The sequence below is a fragment of the Triticum urartu genome, chromosome 4A (assembly GCF_056163025.1).
Source record: "Triticum urartu cultivar PI428250 chromosome 4A, HENAU_Tu73, whole genome shotgun sequence".
NCBI lineage: Eukaryota > Viridiplantae > Streptophyta > Magnoliopsida > Poales > Poaceae > Triticum > Triticum urartu.
The window spans coordinates 599,046,573-599,054,758 of NC_141876.1; the positions used below are offsets into that span (position 1 = coordinate 599,046,573).

Genomic DNA, 8,186 nt, shown 5'->3' on the forward strand with positions numbered 1-8,186 from the left:
TCAATGGAAAACCTGGATTAACCTACTTGAACATTGAGCATCAAGATCTATAAGGATAGATCAAAAACGCTCAATAATACTTTCAAATGAATACATGCCGTGACAAGATTTTGAAGAAGTTCAAAATAGATCGGCGAAGGAGTTCTTGGCTGTGTTATAAGGTGTGAGTATTGAGTAAGACTCAAGACATGACCTCGGCAGAAGAGAGAGAATGGACGAACATCGTCCCCTATGCTTCAGACATAGGCTCTACAGTATGCTATGTTGTGTACCGCACCTGAAGTGCGCCTTGCCATGAGTTAGTCAAGAGGTACAAGAATGATCCAGGAATGGATAATAAGACAGCGGTCAAACATATCCTTAGTAACTAGTGGACTAAGGAATTTTCTCGATTATGGAGGTGGTAAAAGAGTTTGTCGTAAAGAGTTACGCCGATGCGAACTTTTACACTAATCCGGATTATATTCAGTAGTAAACTGGAATCGTATAGTAGAACAGTTATTTGGAATAGCTCCAAATAGAGCATGGTAGCAGCATCTACGAGATGACATAGAGATTTGTAAAGCACACATGGATCTGAAAGATTCAGACCCGTTGACCAATAACCTCTCTCACAAGCGAGATATGATCAAACCCCATGGGTGTTGAATTCATTACAATCACATAGTGATGTGAACTAGATTATTGAGTCTAGTGCAAGTGGGAGACTGTTGGAAATATGCCCTAGAGGCAATAATAAAATGGTTATTATTGTATTTCCTTGTTCATGACAATTGTCTATAGTTCATGCTATAATTGTATTAACTGGAAACCGTAATACATGTGTGAATACATAGACCACAACATGTCCCTAGTGAGCCTCTAGTTGACTAGCTCGTTGATCAATAGATGGTCATTGGTTTCCTGACCATGGACATTGGATGTCATTGATAACGAGATCACATCATTAGGAGAATGATGTGATGGACGAGACCCAATCCTAAGCATAGCACAAGATCGTGTAGTTCATTTGCTAAAGCTTTTCTAATGTCAAGTATCATTTCCTTAGACCATGAGATTGTGTAACTCCCTGATACCGTAGGAGTGCTTTGGGTGTACCAAACGTCACAACGTAACTGGGTGGCTATAAAGGTGCACTACGGGTATCTCTGAAAGTGTCTGTTGGGTTGGCACGAATTGAGACTGGGATTTGTCACTCCGTATGACAGAGAGGTATCTCTAGGCCCACTCGGTAATGCATCATCATAATGAGCTCAATGTGACTAAGTAGTTAGTCACGGGATCATGCATTATGGAACGAGTAAAGTGAATTGCCGATAACGAGATTGAACGAGGTATTGGGATACCGACGATCGAATCTCGGGCAAGTAACATACCGATTGACAAAGGGAATTGCATGCGGGATTGCTGGAATCCTTGACATCGTGGTTCATCCGATGAGATCATCATGGAACATGTGGGAGCCAACATGGGTATCCAGATCCCGCTGTTGGTTATTGACCGGAGAACATCTCAGTCATGTCTGCATGGTTCCCGAACCCGTAGGGTCTACGCACTTAAGGTTCGGTGACGCTAGAGTTGTTATGGGAAATAGTATGTGGTTACCGAAGGTTGTTCGGAGTCCCGGATGAGATCCCGGACATGACGAGGAGCTCCGGAATGGTCTGGAGGTGAAGATCGGTATATTGGATGAAGGGTATTGGAGTCCGGAATTGTTCCGGGGGTACCAGGTGATGACCAGCGTGTCCGAAAGGGGTTTCGGAGGCCCCGACAAGTGCTGGGGGGCCTTATGGGCCAAGGGGAGAGGGCACATCAGCCCACTAAGGGGCTGAGCGCCCCTCCCACCCCATCTCACGTAACCAGGAGAGATGGGGAAGCCGCCCCTCTCGGCTTGGGGGGCAAGTTTCCTAGGGGGTGGCGCTGCACAAACCCATCTAGGGTTTCCCCTGTGGCAGCCGCCCCTTCCCTAGGGAACCCTAGGGCGCCTCCCCCTCCTCCCTTCCCCTATATATAGTGAGGGAGAGAGAGGGCAGCCACACCCTTCCCCTGGCGCAGCCCTCTCCCTCCTCCAACACCTCCTCCTCCTCCGTAGTGCTTGGCGAAGCCCTGCCGGAGAACCACGAGCTCCATCACCACCATGCCGTCGTGCTGTCGGAGTTTTACCTCAACTTCTCCTCTCCCCTTGCTGGATCAAGAAGGAGGAGACGTCCCCGGGCTGTACGTGTGTTGAACGTGGAGGCACCGTTGTTCGGTGCTTAGATCGGATTCGGCCGCGATCTGAATCGCTTCGTAAACGACTCCACCGACCGCGTTCTTGTAACGCTTCCGCATCGCCATCTTTAAGGGTATGAAGATGCACTCCCCTCTCTCTCGTTGCTAGTATCTCCATAGATTGATCTTGGTGATGCGTAGAAAATTTTGAATTCCTGCTACGTTCCCCAATAGCCAGGAGGTGGGAACCCTAGATGGGGCGCCCCAAACCCCCTGGTCATGTGGGAATAGGTGAGGGGGGCGCACAGCCCCTTAGTGGGCTGGTTTGCCCCCTTCCCTTGGCCCATGAAGCCCCCCAACACTTGTCGGGGCTCCCGAAACACCTTTCGGTCATGCTGGTCATCACCCGGTACCTCTGGAACACTTCCAGACTCCAAAACCCTTCGTCCAATATATCAATCTTCACCTCCAGACCATTCCGGAACTCCTCGTGACGTCTGGGATCTCGTCCGGGACTCCGAACAACATTCGGTAACCGCGTACATACTTTCCCTATAACCCTAGCGTCATCGAACCTTAAGTGTGTAGACCCTACGGGCTCGGGAATAATGCAGACATGACCGAGACATCTCTCTGGTCAATAACCAACAGCGGGATCTGGATACCCATGTTGGCTCCCACATGTTCCACGATGATCTCATCGGATGAACCACGATGGCAAGGATTCAGTCAATCCCGTATACAATTCCCTTTGTCTACCAGTATAGTACTCGCCCGAGATTCAATCGTCGGTATCCCGATACCTTGTTCAATCTCGTTACCGGCAAGTCTCTTTACTCGTTCCGTAACACCTCATCCCGTGATCAACTCCTTGGTCACATTGTGCACATTATGATGATGTCCTATCGAGTGGGCCCAGAGATACCTCTCTATTTACACGGAGTGACAAATCCTAGTCTCGATTTGTGCCAACCCAACAGAAACTTTCGGAGATACCCGTAGTGCACCTTTATAGCCACCCAGTTACGTTGTGGCGTTTGATACACCCAAACATTCCTATGGTATCCGGGAGTTGCAATATCTCATGGTCTAAGGAAATGATACATTAGAAAAGCTTTAGCAAACGAACTATACGATCTTGTGCTAGGCTTAGGATTGGGTCTTGTCCATCACATCATTCTCCTAATTATGTGATCCCGTTATCAATGACATCCAATGTCCATGGTCAGGAAACCATGACCATCTATTGATCAACGAGCTAGTCAACTAGAGGCTTACTAGGGACATGTTGTGGTCTATGTATTCACACATGTATTACGGTTTCCGGTTAATACAATTATAGCATGAACAATAGACAATTATCATGAACAAGGAAATACAATAATAACCATTTTATTATTGCCTCTAGGGCATATTTCCAATAGTATACCCTTCAGGCTGTATGTGCATTTTGTTATGGAAATGGTCTGAATCAGATACTATCCTGCGAGGAAAAAAACTCACACAATCAGGTTTGTTATACACTCAGAAGAACGAACAAAGGAGGAAATGCAGATGCATATATAAACATAAACATGCAAAGCTCAGCCAGCACCAAGAAAAGGGGCCAGCAGAAGATATACAACAACATGAACAGAAGATGTATGTGCCAAATAAGAGCTCCATATATGCTCTAAGGCATAGACTGTCATCTTAAGTAATGTTCAGAATGATTTCTCTGATGGAAACCTTCTACGCCTACATTAAACACAACCAAAATGGAGTTTCAATGGTATAATTTTATGGCACATAAAGTTAAATGACAAAATATGAAGACACAACATAAATTGGAATGGAGGGAGTAAATGGAAATCAATTATTTCTTGTAAAGAGTTATGGGTAGGAAGAACAAACTAAAACAGATCAGTTCTTTGGATTATTGGCGCTAGTGCAATATGAACTGCATCATAATTGAACATATAACATATGTCCATACCTCTGGAACAGATATAACTCCACTATCCAGAAGTGCCAAGTCTGCTTGTGTCTCCCACAAGGAAAACTTGCATAAAGCGGCAGCATTGTAGCTCAAAAGGGCAGTCCAAGATTCAAGTGAGAAACAGGGCATCCTTGAAATGGGTAGGGTCGACATACTTCCAGAGCATTTTTTGCATCTTTAATCGCTGGTTACTCTATTTAGAGGGGGGGAGCTACTGTGCTATTTGCTCAAACATACCTAGGTTGCTCACACGAAGATTTCCTAGTTCTATCTGAGTCATTTCAGCATCCTCTCCATTTTCTTCTGATAAATTATTACAAGTGCCTATCGCGTCATCTTGGCCATTATCATCAGAACCATCATTTTCAATGGATTTCCGAAGTTGCAACATATTTTCTGGAAGCTTTTGTGTGAGGAGAAACCTATACAATCGATTTTTTTAGTATCATAACAATAGGGCATCATGCAAGATAACAGAAAATCTCTCAAGTCTGATGTGTATTCAGGAGAAAAACAATTATTGCTTGAAAATATATAAGAGGTTCTCAACTCATACTCCTTGGCTTTTTCTAAGCCTCGGGAGAAGCGTGTTTGCTTGCATTTGAGATGCAAGGAAGAAAGAAGGCCATTCAGAAAGGGCACCGCCTGCTTCTACTTAATCCTGAGGTATAAACACAACTTTAGTGTACTGCTTCGAAAGAAAAAGAAAAATATACGCTATTATCTTTTCACAAAACCAAACCTTGCAAAATCATGGGTGCCAAAGAATTGAACAAGTATTGATTGATCAAACCGAATTGACTTCAGGGCCCGGCTAGCATGAACATTTAACTCGTCCACTATAACAACTGGCCACATTGCATGACCTGTTGAGGCACACAAGGCTCTTTATATGAGAACAAATTCCAAGTCACTGAGAAAAGTGAGAAGCCTTGTCCACTATAACAACTGGCCACATTGCATGACCTGTTGAGGCACACAAGGCTCTTTATATGAGAACAAATTCCAAGTCACTGAGAAAAGTGAGAAGCCTACGGGTAAAAGGGTGCACTGAAATATGGCAAATCAACCACATAACTAAATGAAACAATTTAACAGAAAGGGAAATCCATGTCACTTGTTTACTTTAGGAATGTAGGAATGTCGAGGAAAATAGGACTAAATGATAAAATAACAAGTTAATGTCGGGTAATTCAGGAGATGAATACGAAAATTTCAAATAATAAATCAATACTGGGCTTAACATTGGAAAGCATTTTCTGTAAAAAGAGACAGTTAACCATCTAACACATGTGATGTGCATGAGAAATCTAATAAAGTTGTAAGTTGATGCAAAACTACCATAAACACTAAAATAAATAAAGTATCACACTGTAAAAGTTCAAAGTAATATGGACAATGACTACAAACAATGCAATAAAACTTGTGATGGCAGAAAGAATAAATGGAAAGGACCATTGGCATCTAATCGCAGTTAACAGCTAGAAGCATCGGCACTCATAAGGAAAAGACATAGGAGTACCTGTTATTTTAGCCCACGCTATATTATCTAGATCAAGACCTTGGTAGTCATGAAAGCTGACAGCAAGTGCAAGTAGCTCATCGTATCCCTTCTTATATCCAGGTTAGATGATCCAAATTTCAGGTTCAGGCACTTCATTTCCTCAGATGAAATGAAAAATTTATCATTTCATTATCTAGGGTAAGGTCTTCATACTTCACCTGCAGTTCATTTAGCTTTAGATATCAACTACACGACATTTTACATGCCACTCTTCATAGTGCAGACATTACATGGAAAACAGAGTGGTAGATAACATGCCTTTTAGTAAGGAAAATGCAGAAAAAAAATTTAAAATCTAACTGAGGACAATCCTCTCAGCCACAGCAATTTTTCATTAATAAGAAAAATAAGAACCAGGTATATAGAAAGCATACAGAATTCTTGGTTAGTTCCGTGTAGGCCGTGATGGAACCCTTGTACCAATCATCATCTTTGGGCCAGAAAACCTGCATTCACCATCAAAATTTAGGCCCCAGTTTTGCTGCATTTCATATAGTGATGAAACAAACACATGCTCAGAACAGACGTCATCAAGAACTTACCTTGCACACTAAACCGACAAACGCCTGTGGATTGGCACCCTGAATTTCCAACGTGCGACAAAGCCAGCATCAAAATTACACGGAGAACAAGTATTCTAGTTGGCCGTTCTTGTTGCTAAAGTCATGAGGAGAGTTTCATTGCAAAGCAAGCACATATCGACATAAGTCGTCGTCAGAATATATGAACAACTAAGAGGAATGAATAATTAATCACATAAACAAAAATAAAAGACATGGGTAAACTTGCAGGAGGGGTAGTATATAAAGTTGATTACCACTATCTTCCAGCCACAACCTTCTTGACGAGCCTAAACCCGGTGCGGTGCAGCCGGTGCTTCTGTGATTTTCATGGAACATCTTCTAGGCAAATATAAAAACGAATCTGCACAAACAAAGATGATGGTTCTGGGCATTAAATCATGGCATCCCTTAAATAAAAAAATAGGAGTGGAAGAGAGAGGTAGGATGCTATTCAGGAGGGATTGGAGGGGTGTTGGCACCTACAAAGCTCAAATAGGCGACGTTGGTGGAGCAGAGACTTGAGGCGTTCCATACAACTCGGCTATGGTGGCGTTGTGTGCGTTTCCTGTTGACCAGGGCGCCACCTCACACCCGTCATCTTCCACCGATGGGAACGAACGGATGAACAAATCCACATGGACTATGGCCCCGAAGCCGTCTTCTTCAGTTTTGACGCAGACTTCGTCGTGGGGCGGGAGCAGCGCAGCCATTATCTCCCCCCCCTTCTCCTCTGCGCCTCGGCTGTTGTCGCCCCATCAGCTCCTCCCCGTCTCTATCTGCGCCCAATGCAGGCGGGGCAGACCCCAGGCTGAGCAGCTCGTGAGCGGGCGCTTCCGCCATGAGCCCCTGCCCAGCGCCTCCTCCTCCAGCTGTCGCGACGCCAGCGAGGACGGCCGTGGCTCCTCGAGCCGCGACTTCTTGCGGCGACAGTAGTAGTAGACGATCACGGGAGGCTTGCCGCCCGCGGCGGCGGACGCAGAGCTGCGGGGCTTCTTGCGGGGCGGGCAGGGAGCGGTGGAGGAGTAGACGCGGCCGATGTCAGACGCTGGAAGAGCCAGGATGGGATGATTGGATGGTGGAGGCGCGTCGCCGGCGCGGACGGGCGAGCCCTCGTGCGGTGGATATGGGGGGCGGCGGCGGCGGAGATGCATGGAGGGGATGGGGCGTGGGGCTGGAGAAGATGGAACGAGAGAGAGGTCGCGTGTGCGGGTTTCCTTTCTATCGCATTTAGGGCATCTCCAGCCGCGCCCCAGGACGGCCTCCCAGGCGATTTTTTCGCGCCGGCGCCAAAAAAACGGCCCAGTCGCGCCCCCAGGAGGCCGATTTTCGCCGGCCTGGGCCGAAAACAGCGCTGGCGGACCCAGGCCGAACCCGGCGCGCTGGGGGCGCCGGGGCGAACTGTTTTGGCGCGAAACAGCCGCGGGTCCGCCGCGTCAGCGACACGGCGCCTCGTCTTCCCCCAACGGCCTCGGTTCCCGCGGGGAATCAATGCCAAGGCTGCCGCCGGTCAGCCTTGCCATTGATTCCTCACGGGCGGTGCGCCACGGGACAGCGCGCCGACGCCTCCCCTCCCTCGCACACGTACACATGGGTGCGGCGCGGCTATATAGCCGGTGGCCTGCACTCGCTTGTGCCCACACCAGCCCCGCCTCTCGCCGCCGCCCAGCTCCTCCCTCTCCCTACCTCTCCCGAGCGCCGCCGCCCAGCCCCTCCCTCTATCTCTCTACCTCTCCCGAGCCCGTCGCCATGGCAGAACGCTACCCCAAAGACGAGGCGGCGGCCAACGGCTTCGGCCGCCGTTCGCTCCGCGAATAGGAGTCCTGGCTCCTGTTCCAGGCGAACATCCCGGCGCCGCCGGACATGCGCGCCG

General features: G+C 47.4%; 1 pseudogene; it reads right to left on the reverse strand.

The window, feature by feature from the left end:
• Positions 1–3,615: 3,615 nt before the first annotated feature.
• On the reverse strand, positions 3,616–7,467 carry LOC125554961 (histone-lysine N-methyltransferase TRX1-like; annotated as a pseudogene).
• Between the last annotated feature and the right edge of the window lie 719 nt (positions 7,468–8,186).